At 38.7% G+C, this 19,024-nt stretch overlaps 1 protein-coding gene across 7 annotated transcripts in view; it reads left to right on the top strand.

The window, feature by feature from the left end:
• NDST2 (N-deacetylase and N-sulfotransferase 2) overlaps positions 1-19,024 on the top strand; it is a 136,530-nt gene that overhangs the window by 19,361 nt on the left and 98,145 nt on the right. For all 7 annotated transcript variants that reach the window (XM_088059541.1, XM_014250323.2, XM_088059542.1 and 4 more), the window contains exon 2: positions 12,995-13,073. The gene's annotated coding sequence lies outside the window, so the exon portion shown is untranslated. The remainder of the gene's footprint in view (positions 1-12,994; positions 13,074-19,024) is intronic.

The following is a 19,024-nucleotide window of genomic DNA, read 5'->3' on the forward strand; positions in this document are numbered from 1 at the left end:
CCAGATCACTGAGCACCTTGTGTTTGTGTTGCCTGTGAAGAAGAAGTTCTGACATATTCTAACATAATAACTAACATGCAAAGTCTTTAGACAAGTTACTGTGAGTGATTGAGAGGAAATCCTTTTAGACTCAAGATTGAAGCAATTGTTGAGGTATGGCTCCCTTTTCATCCTAGTGCCATATTATCAGAAAGTAATTTCACTAGTTACACTGTTTAAAGTTTCCTTTAGAGGGGAAAAGACTATCACTTTATTATTGCTTTCTACATCAAGAATTCAACATTATTTTCCAGGAGAATTGCTTCATTTGTAATTTATATATGTAGATATTTAAATCTGGGTGCTCTTAGTAGAGTTACTGTTTTTTCTGTAGACCTGAGTATCTGGTTACATTCATCTTTGTTTTGCACTTGATGTAGTTGAGCACTCTCCTGTGGTCTGGTACTTCGTTCTTAAGCAGTTCTGAACAAAAATATCTGTGTGATCAGTGGTTCTAGGTACTGTAACTAAAGCAGACCCATTTTTCCATATTACCCAGTTAAAATCCACATCTTCACATTGAAGAGACTAGAGAAGTTAACACTAAGTAGATCAATATGTTAAAACAACAAAAAAAAGCTTCAGCTCTGTGCTATTACAAGGCCACATTATTGTAACACTACTGCTGACAACCTGCATGCAAATTTTGAGGTGTCTGCCTCTTTGGTAACTTCGTTGAAATTGTTTATTTGGAGTAGTCAGCCTACAGATTGAATGAGAGGTATGGGATGCAGCAAACACTGGTGTTACTGCCTGCTTACCTGTGGCTGGTGTGGGCTTCATTTCTGAGGGCTCTGCAGGGCTGGTTGTGAGCCACCTGCCCTTAGGGATGGAAAGAGGGCTAGTGGTAGAGTGGGCATTAGATCTCCCAGAGCAGAAAGGTGGGGCAGGAGACAGTCACAGACTTTGCTGATGGATTTAAAAAAAAAAAAAATAGCAAGTTAGTCACCTTCCTCTACCTCTTCAGCAGCACTCAAAATGAAAACGTTGCTGCCTACATTTTTCTATATTAAAGGACAAACTCACTATGCCAGGTGTTGAGGATTGGAAGAGAAACTTATGCAAAAGAGGGAAAATAAATGCAGAAAACTCCTTTTTAAAGTGTTTTTAAAAGGAGATCTTGATTTGTGATTGGCCTTTTCATTTTGCACCCAGTGTTGAATTCAACTGTTTTGAAGTTCTGGGTAGTTTGTGCTAGAAATAATTATTTGGGATCAAATGAAAAATGCCGTTTGCTTAAGGACTTTTTGTGGAGTACTCTTGCATTTTATTTCATCTGCATAACATACATTGATGGAAGGTGTCTGTGGTATCTAGCACCCTGGCTCCTTAATTTGCAAGGAAGTATCTTTATTTATTTGTCGGTACTATTTCAAGGAAAGGTAAAAACAGGTGAATTCAGTAGGGCACAGATTACTGTGGAAATAGTTAAACTGAGTTTCTCATGATGGAAGGAGAGAAACAGGAGAGCAGTAGCTTATCTACACAACAGATCTTTGTCCTTTCAATGTTTGTGGGTAGATTATGTATTGTTTGTTTTTTCACAAGAGCTGCTAAAACGATGGTTCCCCAAGTATGTGTCTCTGAATTGTGTCACAAATTCACTGGGAGCGTGTGTGCAGTGCAAGGGGAGCAGTAGATGTAGTGTCTGTGTCTGCTGCAGCAGAGAGGGAATAGTCAAGCCTATCTTCACTTACAGCCTGAGTTGACAAGGAGGAGCTCAGTTAATATCTATCATATTTAACTTCTTAGCATTAGATAAACATGCCAAAAATGCTGTTTCACTGACATTTTGTTGTATGAACACTTTGAATATCTCTGACTCATCCAGACCGAACACTCTTTGTCATAACCTCTCTCTAAAGAGACCTTTTTTTGTATAACTTAAAAACCACAATATCATCTCTGCTTGGTTATTGCCAGCATCAAATGACTTGAAACCATTGCATAAGCTTTTGTCATTTCGGAGTTAGTGGTGATTTCATCATTAGCCCTATCAGAGACATCCTTTAATTTGAAAACTGTTGAATCATTTAGAATTGTTCTTCTAATAAATGGAGAGATTATTTGACCTAAGTAAAACCCTGATGGCTAACATCGGGGAGATGGTACTAGATGTCTTTAGCAGTACTTAGATATCCATCCATGTTTTTGAATTGTTAATACAAGAAAAGCTGAAATCAAGTTAAGAATACCTTTGAAGATGGACAGCAAGTTATTAAATCTATTTCAGGGACACTGTTAATTGCAAGAGATGATAAATTAATAGCTATGTGAGGCTTTTTAACAGGGGAGAGGGGTCACACAGTTCCTGTGCAGGTTTTCAGATGACAGAGAGGAAGCCAGCCAGCGCACTGATGAGGTTTGGCTTTTGCTGTTCTAAGTAGTTCTGGACAGATCAGGACAGAAGATCCAGTTCATGACAGTGAAAAGTATAAGAAAATGCTTTACTCAGCTGTTTTAACCATTTGTGATGGATGAAGAGATGAAATTACTGTATTGGAACCTCAAGTGGGTTGTTCATTGTATGTCCTTCTTCCTGTCAATTAGTTGAGTAATCTCAATAATTTTTATGTACTGTTTGACTGGTTTTTTGTATATGCTACCTTAGATTTCTGTAAAATGGCATCATGAGGACACCAGCTGCTTCAAACTTGACATTCTGCAGGTAGGAATCAAACATAAAGGCAAGTTCAAAAGATCAGCACTCCAGTGAATGGCTAATTTATGCAACTGTTCCAACTGTCAAGGGAGGCATGAATCTTTCTGGTATACCACAGCCCTGCTGACATGCTCAGAAAGCTTCATATTTATCATCCTTTCTCATGATAATGGTATTGCTGGTCCTGTTGTTCCTAGGCCTGGGTGTTGAGCTGTGAGGAAGATGCTCTGAGCTCTGCCCTTCCAGCCTTAGTGCAGGGGCATATAAAGGGTAATCCTGCTGTTGGGAAACATAGGCAGAGAATGTGCAGTGTCAGTATCTTTCATACTGATTGCAGCGTCTTCATGAATTACTGTGATTGCAGAGTCATTTCTATTTGTGAAATTGTTTCTCTGTAAAAAATACCTTGTAAAAGGAATATTGATGATATTTTGTTTTGAAGTAGTGGCTTAGTTAGAGATACCTTGCTGTCATCAAAAAGGGAAACTGTCGATACTGGAAAGTAACAAATTCAGTTCTGGCCAAAGGAAATATATTTCAGTACACAAATTAGTGTGTGGACTGTATTGCTACAGTATATTATTGAGGTTAAAAATATGTAGGGTCAAAAGTAATCTGATATTTATGTGTCAGTTACATAGACAAATCCTGCAAATGAAAACAAACTTTTTAAGGTCTTCTGGACAGCTTCCTTGAACTCAAGGAATCCGTAAGTGTAAACAATAATAAGGAGTACTTTTACTTATCCCTATTTTGCACATTTGTCTCCAAAGCTTTCTTCTGATCATCTTTGAAATACCTGGAACTGGACAGTACAGATTGTAGGAACTGATGTGGGTGAGTTTTAGGCCAAATTCAGAATGAGTTTGTCCTGTATTTTTGAAGTGTTTTAAATAGCTATGATTCTTGTCAGATCACAAAGCAATTACAAATATCCCATTAAAAAAAAGGTGTTAAATTCAGATTATTATACTGGTGATAAAATATTTGGTAGAAATGTATTCTGCATTGCAGATAAACACTAAAAATAAATGCAGAATTTTGACAGAATTGAGGAAAAATGTAGTTCAAGGGCAGCCCAGTTTCCCCCTTTTTTTGTGATATGCTCAAGATCTATAACATGGAGTATACATATAACAGAGAGTACGCCTGGTTGTTACTTGGATGGATCAGGCAGTGGCACATCTTGTTCTCCCACCATGTTCAATTTAAACCAAGTCCAGTGTTAGCACATTTTGGACAGAAGTCCATGTGCTGTTGTGTTTGTCTAAACCTTTGTCCTTGTTGAGAAACTGAGGAGAGGTTACAGGCCTGTGCCAGTGCTCAACTCTTGCTCCACAGGAGTGTGATTTATATGTGGGCAGTTTCTGTGCTAGTCACAAACACAAAAGTATTTCCAAAGCAGTTGCTACCTCTCCTAAATGATTAGCCTTCTCTTTGGGTTTTTGGGGGGCCAAAAAGGTAATATTCAGATCCTTATTGGTTTATTAGTCACAGTTTTTAAAAAAAATCATTTGCTTCATGCATTTGGAAACTGCAGTTTATGAACAGAAGGTCACATCTGTAGTTGAAGGTCAAATTACTGATACTGTATATGGGAGTTGTTTGCTATCCATTCAATCATCAAGTGCCTGTAAATTAATGACACCAGTGTGTACCACTGTTATAGCTTGTTATCTTATGGCTGTATAAAACCAGGAAGACTTGTCAGCAATAGAAGATCTGAAAAGAAGCTGTTTAAAACAATACAAGCATTATAGTTTTGTATTTGTGGGCCTGGCTTATGCTTTTTCACCTATATGCTGGAGTTTCTTGGCTTGATCTCTGTGCCTTTTTGGTTGTGGTATTAGATATTGGCCTCTCAGACAGGCATGACTGACCTGATGTGCTATCACAGTTTATAAATAGCCCTAGAAAATTAGGATGTATTCCCAGTTAGGGCTGAGTCTGTATGTTGGAATTGTAGTGGTGGATCAGGACTGGCATGGTAAGGGGTGCTGCTGCCAGGATCTAAGTGAGGTGTGTTGGGAGGGGTTCTTGGTCTCAGGCTTGGAATAGTAGATAAGGGAATGGGAAAGCATAAAATGTGCATTTTAACTGATGTTTTCTGGTTTTTAGTTTTCCTTACTTAAAAATTCACTCAGTGCGTGTTGATTAGTTTAGATTCTTTACTACTGCCTTGACTTGTATTATTTCAAAGTCCCAATGGTTTGACATGTTAAAATATTTTTGTATACAGACTGCTGGAAGTACACAGTGCAAACAGGGAAAAGAGAAGCCTTTTCATAGAAGGGTGCAAACAGAATACATTTAGATGCCAAAGGCACCTTTGTGTAACAACTGTTACTTAAGAATGATGGGTTTTTTTATTATAATCCACTGGAGAGCAGCTAATGCTATTGAAAAGTTACTATTTTGTATAGATATATGATATTTTCATGTCTCTCCTCTTTCAGCATATGGTCATTGTGCACAGTGGTTTATTGTCATTTCTTCTTGTCCCACTATTTTCTTTCATATCCTGATTTTCCTTCTCAGTGCTGAAGTAAAAATATATATTGCTAAAACTAGTTTCTCCTGTTTTGTATCTTGAAGAATAAATTTATTTTTGGAATTGTTTTCATCCAAGCTGAAATTCTTTCTGCTTTCCTGCAATTTCTTGGATACCACAGTTAAAAGGATATTGGCCGTGTATTAGTGCATATGTGGCTGAAAAGGATATGTGGAAGCAAAAGTCAAAAGCTGGTATTTTCTTTCCTTCTGTTTTTTAAGACAGAAACTAAATATAGTGAATATTAAACAGATGGCTATGTTGTCACATAATAAATATTTGAAGAAAATTAAATTGTGTCCTGCTTGTTTGCTGACGACAGTTCCAGCCCCCATAGTAACAGCAGTAATAATAATAATAGGAGGATTTACAGTGTATTTATGTTTTAATTCTCAAAGTGAGCTACCTAGCAAGGTCGCTTAAGGAGATATTTTTTAATGTGGGAAAGATAAGAGGTGTACTTGAGGTCATCCAGCATGTCAGAGAGTCTCTTGAAAGAGCACGCAGGGTCCCCTTGACTTCCAGACAGTATGTTTCCATTTTAAACCATGCTGACTTGCAAATACTTACTCAAATACTTCCTACAGAACTTTGGGCTTTGATGTGTTTGTTTTTTTCCTTAATTCCAACCTAATTGTTCATAAAAGTGAAGTTGCCAGGAGGAGGTAATAAAACCAGACTTGAATTCCTGTCCAGTGTACTCGAGCAAAAAAACCCCTGCACTGCAGGTCCTCCTGAGAGTTTTGCTGTGAAGAGACTGTGGTGGATGCCAGAGAGATGACGAAGACTTAGCTGAAATGAAGGGTTTTATTTATACAGCTGAGTTTCATCTTGTGATATTAATAGCATACAGGCATTTCTTTTGGAGAGAGGGGATGGATACTGTATTTAGCAGAGGTCGGTGTGCTACTCTTTCTGCCATGAGCCAGAAAATCCCATTGCCTTTAATTGTTCACATGCATTACCTATCTTTACTGGTAGGAGTCTTCTGTAAATCATTCTGATGTTGCAAGTTTGAAAGCTCTGTAAGAGATACAGGATGAGGACAAGAGATGCAATATTTCACTTAAAGGTGAGAAGGCTGGACAGCAGATCGGGTTCATGGCAGCAACAAAGTTCATCTGGCCTATGATCCTCCTCCTTTTCTCAGGATTCTGCAGATGTGTTGGGGAGCAGGTGGAGGAGTTTATGGATTGTCTCAATTACCCATTTCCTGCTAACTTTTACTGATACTTTTCCATCCTCTGCAAGTAAGTATATTACATAATAACAGTGGAACTGGTACTTATCACATGGTAATTTGCATGATAGGAATAGTTTGCTGCTTTGTTGCAGCAGAGCATATAATCTGGGGGGTGAATGGGATGGTTTCTGGATTTGGGGGTGGGTTTTTTCCAGTTGGTGGGGAAACAAGGCCTGGAATTCTTCACTGCCTCTAAAAATTTGTCATCTGCTCCAGCTTAAAGGTATATTAATAGTATCCTGAGCTCTTACATGCATGGTTGGTCCTGTTGCCTGGATACGAACATAAAGTGATTAGAAAGATATCATTAATATGAAGTGAACAAAATAGGTCATAAAAGTACCCAGTTATGTTTTTTCTGAGTGTCTACCATGCATGTAGGTACTTGACTCTTTTGCTTGCTTGTTGCAGATTGTGTGTTGCTGTAATGCTGCATTAGGCTTTTCACTAAGCTGCAGGTGTAACCTGTGTGATATTTTCTGCCAGCTCTTTCTCTGTGGTTTCTTCCCTGTTCTTTGAAATACACCCTTTTTAGTTTTTCTCACATCATTTGTACCCTTCTGTGGTCTGTTACCTTTGTGTATCTGATCAAATGCTGTTGTGTCTCCTGAACTTTTTTCAATATGCAATTGTACTTTTAGTTTCTGCATGCTGCATTACTCTTCTTGGTAATATATGCACTGTGTCACATAAAAACTGTTAAAAATGCTACAAAAGCTCCTTGTATTTTAACATCTACCTAGGGTCTTGTGATGGATTTGTTAGGGCTCTGGGGAGATGTCCCTTTCTAACCTAGTTTCTGGTTTTAGCTGTTTGCTTTTCCATCATTTCCTGCAGCATTTCTGATTTTCTTCATAAAAACATCTGAAAACTCATGATACCAGTCTTAGCTTTGTTTGCATGCTTTTTTCCAAGTGCAGGTGAAAATGTCTGTGGCTGCTTGCTTTTTTTTTTTTCAGTTACTCCTTTATTTCTTAAAGTCCGCACGCTAACTTAAGGTGTGATTTTTCTCTTTCCAGCTGTTCTAGTGTAGCACTCCATCATACTGTAGTTTTAAGAGTGAAGAAACTAAAGCAATTTTTTAGTTCTCCTGATTTAACAACCAGCTGCTGGAGGTGTACTGCAGTGACAGTTCCTAGTTTCCTTCAGCTGTGGGATGAGGTGTTCGCTTAAATCCTGCTTGTGCAGGCCTTTGGTAGGAACTGGCATGAATTTAGGAGAAGTAAGAATGAAAATAGTGCTATCAGCTTCCTAAATGCAGGATGGTAAAGAAAGAAAATATTTCCTGCTTTCTTTTGGAGAATTGTTGCATGTTGTTTGACCTCCACTATTACTGTGAATGAGTGTTAGGTGCAGGTATCATATGTGTATGTTATTTGGTGATAAGGGAGAGGACAGGAGGATTGTTTTGTGATTAATGAGCTGTAACTGTGATTGGAAAATTGGATCTGGGCCCCTTGTTCTGCTTTTCATGTGAGCTTTGGTAGTTCACTTCATTGCTGTCTCAGTTTTATTTGTGCAAAATTTGGATAATACTTCTGTTCTACTTGTATGCTGTATCCGTTCCTTTTGAAAAGGATGTACAGATGCTGTACCTCATTTTGTTAGGCATACAGAAATCTGGTTCCATATACACATACTGTTGGAATCTTCGAATGGTTTTGGTTGGAAGAGACTTTATCTAGTTAGTAGCCCTCCTGCCATGACCAGGGGCACCTTTCCACTAGTGTAGGCTGCTCAAAGCCAATCCAACCTGGCTAAAACACTTCCAGGATGGGGCATCTGCAGCTCCTCTCGATGACGTGCACCACCACCCCCATATCCTGAATGAAACCTGCCCTCTTTCAGTGTAAAGCCCTTCCTCCAAGTCGTGTTACTATATGCCCTTGTAAAAGGGGCAGCTGTGTATTTGTAGATACATAATATGCAACAGTCCAAACCTTGGCCGGAGCCTTTTTGTGTGTGCTGCAATGTAACTAGAAGTGACAATATAGCTGAAACAATTGATAGAAAGTTTTCTCAACAATTTGGTCACAAAATACCATTTCCTGTTTTTTACAGAAGGTGACATTTTTAAGTATTGTCATAATTACTGTGTGAGGCTTTCAGATGTCATATATCCACGCACAAATATATCAAAAAAAGATTGCTGTCTGTCGTTTCATTACTTTGTTTCTTTGATGTCACTATCATTTTATTTTAACAGCCAGTCTCCTTTCTGGTTTACTTTGAGGCATAGAATGCACTGATGAGAAATGAAAAAGGAGAAAGAGAATGCTGTATCCAGCCATAGAAGTGATATGTCTAATACGGTGTTCTGTTCTTAGTACCTAATCAGTTGTTTTGGAGGAAGTGATAGAATTTTTATTTTTTTGTATTACAGAAAATTGATCAATGGAAGAAACCAACCAAGAAATTGCTCCAGTCTGAACTCAGATCATGTAGGATTGTTGTAGTCTTTCTCTCTTCTGTGTTCTGGAATAATTGACTGCTGCAGATATTTTTGCACACCATATTTTAGGAAAGATGAGGGCCAACTGAAAGTAGCTCAGGAGAAAGTAAAGAAAGCAAAGAAAACGACCTACCAGGAGAGAAAGGAACAATCAGGATTGTTCAGGCTGGAGAAGCTACAATAATTGAAAAAATTTTAAGTGTGCTGTAAAGAGGAAAAAAAAAAAAATTGTCTCCTATGTTCACACAGCCCAGAAGTAAAGGGTGTAAATTGTATAATTAGAATTCAGGAAAAGCTTTCCAACAGCACAAGCAGTTAAGCAGTAGACTGGATTGCCTAGAAACCAGGCATACTCTGTCCTGGAGGATACTAGCAGAGATTACAGGCAAATGTGTTGGAAGTGCTTTAGGTGTCACTGATTCCATGCCTGTTGTCTGTGATTTCAAGGGTGCTGAAATTGTTTCTGTATAGTTTCCCTTCAATTTTAGGTGTATTCTTTGCCCTGATAATTTTCATTTAATTTTCTTGAGGATTTTTCTTTCTGCTAAATATTGCTTCAGTCAAGCTGGACTTAAATACATTAAAGGTGAAGGTATAGGTTTAGAAAGTGTATGCTAGAGAATGTTAATATATATAATGTTATTTTTTTTTCCTAAACATCTTGTTACTTTTTTTACAATGCTGATCACTGTTGATGACTCTTTTCACTGACAGACAACATAAATTCTTACAGAGTAATGACAGGAAATTTATAGCTCATAATTAAAGATATCTCTCTTTGGTGTTTATATCTTTCTCATTTTCTTTCTTGCTATGGTCTCAGACTTGTGAGTTCTCTGTGTTAGAATTTCCTTAAATAATACACATTGTTCTGTGTATTCAACCCACCTCACTCAAAGTTGTGTCCAGACAAAGTTTTACTTCAGTTTTTGCTTTCTTTTGAAATTATTTAATTACAACCTGAAAAAAAGAAAGTTCCAATAAACAATGTGTTCTTGTATTCCTTTACGCCATCAAGGTTTTTTTCTAATCCTTGAAAGAATTCAGCTCCTTAACAGATCTACCTTGTGTTCAATTTATCTTGTCCCCTCAGCTATGCAGAAATCATTCACATGGTCTTAAAGATTCTCATTTTTGTTTCTGAGAAGTGTTTGGGTTTTTGCAGACTTCCCAGTTACAGGATTTCAGGCTTACTTTCTGACGCGAAGGTGATGTTTGCAATTGGGAATTCGGTACAGGACCTGATGGACATTTGCCATGGTGTAAGTTCTCACACAGACCCACTCTTCTGCCTCTGCATGATCTGTGCAGAGTGCCATTATACAGGTATTTGTGCAGATGCACAGTGCATTGAATGTAAAATAGAAAAATAACCCGTCTCACCACAGGGCAGTGGCGGCACGACAAAGGCAGTGTGCAGCTGGTTAATTTGCGGGGAAGGGAAGAGAAGGGAGACAGCTGCCGCCTTGTAACAGCACTGCTGGCGAAACTGTATCATAACTGCCTTAAGAGACATCAGTTTGTGTGTTTTAGTCTTTTGCATTAGATAATTTAGGCTGAGAGTAGGAAATTCTCAACAGGTAGCCACAGAAATGTAAACGTAGTAGTGCTGAAAAAATACTCTAGCCATGTGGAGTCCTTGTATTGTTGTATCTTACTGAAAAATGTATGGGTTTACATCTTCGTTAGAGGCTGGGGTCTTTCTAAACTTGTAAGATGCTGAATGTTAGAAATTAATTAACTATGAAAACACTAATAGAGGAACTAGAGATAGTAGGACTAATCAGAGAATATCAAAATAAAGTGGGAAGGAACTGGGGGGAATTCAGTCAAAATGATTTAACCAGAAATGTGTTTGTGTGCTCCAGGGAAGGAGTGGAACTGGAAAAACACTAGTGTTTTCAAGCACCAGAAACATTTGGAGCAGATAGCTGCGCAGGAGATATATCGGTTTACAGGTGTGTTACAGTAGCAAGAGGTAAATTCATATGGTTTTGAGTTACAAAAATTAAAGAATTAAAGAGAAGTTCTTTCTGGAACAACTGTGAGAGTTAACTTGAAAGTTGTACAGGCCCAAACTTCTTGTTTTTAGATAGATTTAAATGAACTGAATAAATTGGAGGGACAAATGGCAAAGGAGTATAGACCAAGGGACCCAGAGGCACACATGTTTTCTTGGGCTATATGATGACCAGAAGTGTAGCTGAGAGATGTGGTAAGAGTTTACAGATATTTGAAAGGCACATACTTAAAAGACAGAAACTAATTAAATAGGTAGAGTGAGAAGGGTCATAACTAGAAACAAGGGAATAAGGTTATAAAGTAAAGTATGGAATAGTCTGCCCAAAGGAAAGATTGGAAGAACAAATACATAAAAACAAATATATTATACAGAAGACTGGTAGAAATATTCAGGAAATACTCTAACATCAAAGCGTCAGTTTTGTAATGAAAATAGATTAAATAATTTGGAAATCTCTTTTACCCATTTAATTTATGTTTGCTTTTGAGGGATTAGGGCAAGTTGGCAGCAACTCTTAACTCTTTAATATTGCCTCCCTAATGCTTCCTGCTGATTCAAATCTACATTATTGCATACCAATCTTAGATATTGCCTTTCTTCAGGAAAAGAAGTGTTTTAAAAAGGAGCAGTTGGGCAAACAGTATGGAAAAATATAAGAGGAGAAGAAAGGTAAGTTTCAGGAATGATTTTTCAAGAATGGCATCTTGCTACATTCTGCTTAAAAGCCGTAGCTGCAGATAAGTGGGAGCAAACTAATAGCAGATATAGAAGTCTAATTGCACTGGTTTGTTCCTGTTTGCACCTAGTGGGGAAAGTTAAGGGAGTTCCTGGACTGTGGATTACTATTTGTGTTATGTGTGTCCAGCCTGCACACAATGGGATGGTATGAACAGGATTGAAACCTTTTCAATGTAGAGGAAGGCAGCAGAATTTTTTGATAATGAAATAAAGAGCATCTTAAAAGGCCATTCAGAAAGTCAGTTTGGCTGCATCTGAACGGATAGGGAGCAACCCTAGCTGCTCTGTTTGGTTGGTGCCATAGGGTAAATAGTCAAATGTGTTCAGGTTCACTGCTCCCCTCAGTAACTTCTTTGGGTAGGTGCCACATGCCTGCTGGGCTCAGGTGTGGTGGAGGTGGCAATGAGGAGTCATCACACGGAGCCCCTGCCCCAGATCCTGACCTGGGGGAGAAAGGACTCGCCTGTCCTTGGCATTTGCTACGTGATTCCTGTAGGCTGGAAGGCAGCCTTGGAATTCATCTGAGGAGATTATTTAAAGAATTTCGAAAGTGTACCAGTCTGGGGATGTCCCTTTGCAAAGCAAAACACCCTGGATCTTTGTTTTCAAACACGGCTATGAGACAGCAATTTAAAGTGTTCCATTTAATTTCTATAGGTGGTTTCTGGATAGCCCCAAGATCAGCTCAGGTGGTCAGAGCATGGTGCTAATAACACCAAGGCTGTGGGATTGATCCCTATATGGGCCATTCACTTAAGAGTTGGACTCGACCATCCTTGTGGATCTCTTCCAACTCAGAATATTCTGTGATTCTGCTATTATGAAGTCTGCACAAGAATTTCAGTTGCTGCCTGAGCTCTGGTATTGAGGACTTCCTATGAGGGCATGTTTTAACTTTCTCATTACATCTCAATACAGATGTGTTTATGTGAAATTTAAAGCCAAGTTCTGTGGGAGTTACAGTCAAGGAAGTTAGAACTCCCTTGCCTGGTGGACTGTCAACTCTCAAAACAAGGGGTTCTTAGCATATTCTTACTCTTCCTGCTTTTCCTTCTATATACTTGGGGATTGGTTTCAGTGATTGAGAAACAGTGCATTTGCTTTCACTTGACATGTTTCTAGGGAGTCACAATAGTGTGTTGTTGAATATTTTCTGTTTAGAACAAAGCGGTTGGTTTGCAGCCTGTGTGCAATGCTCTTCATATGTGTATAAAATAAAGTACTCTTTGATCTTTCTTTCCTGTGTTATCTCTAATCTAGACCCATTCTGCTTTTTTTTCCCCCAGCTGGAGGGTGTGCTTGTGAGCCAGGCATTGTTGACTTTGCTCTGTGTGTTGGCTTCTGAACAAAGGCAGTGCTGAAAAGGTGAGTGCTTAACTTCCATCCTCTTTGATGCAGGTTTATGTTCAGAGGAACTGATAAATTCAGATTTGCCAAACCTGTCACCTTAAACTGTATATATGTTTGCAATGGAGAAAGTCTGATCTACCAGCTCATAAAATTGCGAGCGTCAGCCATCAAAACACTGTGAGACTCTAGTTTAGTGTAAATTGTGTGGCATTTTGCAGCACTGGAGACCAGGGAAGCTGAAAGGTAGGCATGTTTCATCTCTTGAACAGATCTGAATTTAGAGCTAGAGAAATCTCTGAGACCCTGAAAATAAGTGATGAAAATACAATACCCAGCACCTAATCTACATGGGAAGGGATGGCTGAGGGGCACGCATGACTACCTGTTTCCTATGCGGTTGTGTGAATTTCTCATAAAATTTTATTTTTACCACATCAACTGTATTCTGAAAGCAGCTGAGGTACCTGAGCATAAACTGAACAGGTTTTTATCAAATTGACAAGACTCTTCGTAAGATGGGGAATAAATTCAATGGCATTACTTTGCTGTGAGTACTTACCAGGAGTTTTTCAAAACCTTCAGTCAGTGAAATACCGGGTGTGCTAGGCATGTAAAAGTGCAGTATCTAAGGGGGAGTATCAAACTTAGATTATAGGAAATAAACAAAACTTTGTTTATAGGAAGTTATTAGTTCTGCAAAGAAGGGTAGATGAAAGTAAATATATTATATTGTAATGCCTATATTCATCTGTTTTCCATGAGACTGCATTAGCCATGAACATGCTAAATTTCAGGGTGTATCTTTGAGACTATGAAAGGCAAGGCAAGATTCTCCTCCTTGTTTTGTGTATAGATAAATCTGTCTGGTAAAGCAAGATCTTGTTCTGTGTTTCCCTTGCTCTGTGATTTCAATGAGAAGAATCTGACCAAGGACTCTTAAAATCTCCCGACTGAAGGACACTGCAATCAGTAGTCTACTGCATACAGCTCCAGAAGTAGTTCTGTGTGTCAGAAATGTGTTCCTGGCTGACATTTGACACAATAGTTTGCATTGAATTTAAAATTCCATTTGGTTTGGCATGTTTCCTCTATCGGGAAGTGGTGAGGTGCAGTCATGAGGAATACAGTATGAGGAAAGATTAGCAAGCAATCAAGGAATAAGTTTCATTTAGGAGGTGGCAGGTAGATGGAAGGATCCATCCTGGAGGAGGTTACAGTTATGAAATTGTAATTTTATTAAATAATCATAAAGAATAATTCTCTGTACCTGGAGGGTTGTAGAGAATAATAATTTCTAATAAGGTTGAGTTCAGCAATTACCATGGTACTCTTGAGGCTGAGCATTTTTGGTCTTTCTACTGTTAGTGGCTAAGTCATGTGAGACTTAGTGATACAACTGAACTGAGTTGGAAATAGCATTTTGGGTTTTTTCTTCTAAAGCTTGCTTTTGTAGACAAGGCCCTAAAAGCAAGTAAATTTAGTATGTTGAAAACTTTAAGGGCAGTTACTGATGTGTGTTTTTGTGCTTGTCATCTAGAAAACGTGGATTCCTTAAAAAGAGGCAAATCTCCCCCCATACCAAGCAAACTCCCTTATTTTCAATGTGATGCTTTTATAAAATATATAGTCTAAGGAATCTGCATTAAGTTGCTTCTTTACTCTTGTCATTTCTCTCACCCTTCTAAATGAGTTACTCTTTGCCCTCTGCCATATCCATGTAACTGGCTGAACTGGAGATGTGCAGTGACTTTGTGCAGCTACAAAAGCAATATATAATACACAAGCCAGGCTTTTTAATCAGACAGCCTGATGAGACCAGAGATACAAACATTGCTGGATTTAGCGATGTGGTTTTAGGTGTTGAAAGAAGCTGGTTGCTGATCCCTTCTGTTCAGTGGTATCTGTTTCTTTGTGCTTTGATTCATGATGCAAGAAGGCATGAATATCTTTTTTGATACATGTAGAATCTGTAGAGGGATCTTTGGAGTTCTTAATTAGCATACTGCATTTTCACTTCCTTTTCTGTACCAAGAGAACTGATGATTTGGAAGCGGTTGTAGGTACACAGGTTTACTGTAGGAAAACTTTCTAAGATTCTTTTTAAGATCCTCACTTACAGTAGAAATCCAAGTGCAGGACAAAGTTTTGAACCTCTGTGTTGGAAACAGATTTGAACTTGGAGTTCTGTTGTTCTTCTGAGAGCTCTGGGCATGTGGGCATGTAGGGCTGTATTATCAGCAACTGCCTGAAGCAGATCGTTCCTGCTGAGGAATCTTTTTCCACCAAACATTTCCCTCTCCAGTAAGCAGTAGTATCCTTGTGATTCCTTTCAGCTGTGCTGGCCATTGTGGACTCTAGTGTATGAGGGTGGATATTGTGCTGAATTTGGTGTCTCTCCCAAGTTGGCAGGATTGTTCCCAGCTGTCAGTGACTCACAGTAGCCGAGTTGCTGTCTCAGAGTTCAAGTTAATGGAATCTGCAGTTCAGTTCCCCTTGATTTGTTTGGCAAAGATGAAATTTCCCATGAACTAGCAAGAGCAGGAGGGAGATTCCACAAAGTAGTAGCTTTGAGTATGTGTTGGATCGGAAAAATTGCTGAGGAGTGCTGTCCTTACTTCCTCAGCTCTTCCTTGGGAATAACTCCTTGCCAGCAGTCATGCTTTCAGGTGTTTCCTTGTGTTTTGTGTAGCTTCTTACACAGTACTTATTGCTGACAATCTCCAATTTCCAGAACTGCATTAAATATGTGATAAATGTATGCCACATGTTTGTCATCTTATTCTTTCTCTGAATGGTTAGCAAACTTCATTTGGATTTAGAGGTTCTGTTTTCTCAGCAAGGTAACTACTTTATGTCATAGAAGAAGAGCACAAATGTCATCAATGCAATTAATTCATAGAACTAATTTATTTACTGAGTGAAAAGTTATACTTTATCCTGTCTTTTTTGTCACTTGACATTTTTACCAAGCAGGTTATCTTACGGTAATATGAAAGGATATTTGAAATAACTGGGGTGTACCACATACAAAGGGGACCTGGTTTTACGTGTTGATTTTGATAGTTGTTCCGGTAGTGTGTGATTGCTCTAGAGAGCCTGCTGGACTCTGACAGAGCTGTGTTTGGATGTAGGCAGTATTAAGTGCTGCTGAACAGCACTGATTCTTCCAGAAGGATCAGTAGGAATCAGTAGGAACCTTTAAATTTTGTTTATTTTCTTTGAAGAGAACTCTTAGGTGACTGAGAATCACTGTCAGTTTCGAAAATAAATAGGTCTTCTGAAGCTTATTCACCTCTTGTTTCTCTGTTACAGAGTATCAGGATATTGGAAGCAAGCTGAGTCTGAACACTTGTAGCTCAATTATACTGCATGCAAACCGTGGGCATGTGTATGAAGAGTGTTTTTTAGTTCAGGGTGCAGTTAGGAAATGCATGAAACTCCTAGAAAATAGCAGATGTTTGCTCTTCAATGTTGTGGCTTTTCTGTTTGTTTCTTTTGTCTACCCTTTTATAAGCAACAATCCTGTCTTTTTCAGTGGAATCACAGATAGCATGAGCTCTGTTTCTATGTAGCACGGGTTTGCCACTTCGAGCTTATAGTGCATGGTGTTTGTAGTGAGGTTAAGGACCCTTGCAGGATACTTTTCTCCATTAATACAAAGTACTTGTTTTACTGTCTGGTAAAACCAGTTTTTATTTTTGTTGTATTTCCACCATCACAGAGAAATACTGAAATAGATTTCCTGCCCAAGACTTTTTCTCAAGACATGTGGAGGGCAAGAGTTTCACATGTTGACTGCTGAAGACTTGTTTGCATGAAAACATTGAGAAAAGGCAAAATCAACTTTTTACAGCTAGGAAGTCATTATGTAGTAAACTCAAGTACCTTAAATCATGTGTAGATCTCTTATTCAGAAAAAGTGTTTACCTGATTTTGCTGTGTCTTTAGCTTTCTTTCTAAGTACCTGAAGAATAAAAGCTCTGTGTATGACAAGGGATTTTGTAATGATCTCCCCTACTGATGTCAGTGACATATTCAGTTCTGCAGAAGTCATGCAGTACATGCAAAAGTTCTTTATGTTTATCACTTGGAGTTTTTCACTTTGGTGTTGTGGCACTGACTTTGGTGGTTGTCCAGAGTCCTAAGAGCAGTCTTTGCTAGAGGACATGTTATAATTAATATCAGACTGATTGGAGTTACCTATTTATGGTCTTAGAAATGTACTAGAAATTGTGCTTAGAAATGTACAATAGGTGATAATACTGAAAAGATCATGTAAATACTGTTTGTTACCCGGTCTTCAACATGCAGCATTTTTTAGTCACTTGAAAGCCTAGTAAAGGATACAAGAGAAGAGGGGGCAGAGAGCTACATACACAAATGAGAAGTACCACAGTACCAGATAAATACGATTCTAACTTTTTTAAAGTATTGAATACTTGAGCACAAGTTTAGGACCCATCAGGCCTGCAACAGCTGATGGGAAAGAGGAAAAAAAGAGCCAGATAGGAAGCAGATATAAACCTGCACAATTGTCCAATATTTAAGCAACATAAACTCCAGTTCTGGATTGTCCTCTGTACTATCATATAGTTTCCTGTTTTTGTGAACTAATATAATTAACTGCAGGTAAACTGCATCAAAATTGACTGTTTCTAGAAGCAGCTTATTGTGGAAGGGGATATCCCACAAAAGACTTAGTAAATTTATCTTACTTTGTCCTCTGCTCTACCTTATCACTCAGTTATGTAGTTTATAACTTTTGTTCTTCCTTGCCCTCTCGATAATTCAGAATTCCAAATCCTTCAGTCATTCTCTCCTTGCAGCTGCTATCTGAATTCATTCCATCTGACTTACGCAGATTGTTTCCATAGACTAATAGAGGACATCTTAGACAAAGCATGTAATCTCATGTTTTGGAAATTAGGAATCAAAAGCATATGTTTCAAGTGAGGAAGGGACTGTCTCCATCTCAGAGTACCTGAATTGCTGTCCGAAGTGGCTCGTCCTGTGTCAAAAAGTGAATAATCTGATAAATTTCCGACTGTCATCAAGATAGCCAGTCAAAAAAGCTTTTAAGACAAGAATACTGTAGGCTGTTTCTTTTACTGAGCCACTTGGGCAACTTTGAATGTAAAGGACTTTGCTGTATGTGCACATAGCATCAAAGGCAGTAAATGTGCAGATGTCTTTCAGCCAAGTCCTAAGGGCAGCAAGCAGTCTCAGGGTCAGCTGTGCAGCACTGACTAGTTGGCAAGTTGTTCTCCCAACCTGAAATGGCACCTGGAGCTTACCATTTGCCATGTCATTATTAAGAAAAGTATACATTTATTATTTTGGGTCCATGATGTTTTGAAAGCAGCTTACAGCTTCATATCTGTTCTCTCTTCTCCTAGTGCTCTGTGACTCTTAACTTGTGTTTGAGCTGTTTTCTTGCTGTCTTTTCTTGATCTGAAATATTTTCCCTTGTCATAAAAAGAGGTCCCTCTTGCTTTTGTTGTCTGTATTGTAACTTCAGTAGCTGAATTTGAGGTACGGTAGTTGCGTTCTTTCCAAGGCAGTAGAGGTGAGGAAAAGCAGCAGAGTGAAGTGGGTAGGTGCGTCAGTGTAACATGAGAGAATAGTGCAATGATGAAAGGCAATGAACTTCTAACTAAGCACAGGGAGAATGTGTGTGTGTGTGGTAGAGAGGGAGGTGTCTCAAAAAGCTGTGTTCTCTTGAGGCTCCTGAGTGCTGTAATTGAGTCAACATGTCAAAGTGAAGTATGTGCTGAGCTTTGGGAGCAGGGGAAAACTGCATCTTCTGCACGTACGGGTTTGGATGAACCCCATCTTACAGCGATAATAAGCACTCTGCATTTGCACTGCTGAAACTACAACTCAGTGGAATAGCTGCCCAACCAACCTCTGTAACTGATGTTTCTCTACGAACTGCTTTAAGTCTTTGGTTGGGAAGCTATGAGTAA

This window comes from Pseudopodoces humilis, chromosome 9 (genome assembly GCF_049639895.1).
Source record: "Pseudopodoces humilis isolate 2021_Gansu_Grassland_sample_001 chromosome 9, ASM4963989v1, whole genome shotgun sequence".
NCBI lineage: Eukaryota > Metazoa > Chordata > Aves > Passeriformes > Paridae > Pseudopodoces > Pseudopodoces humilis.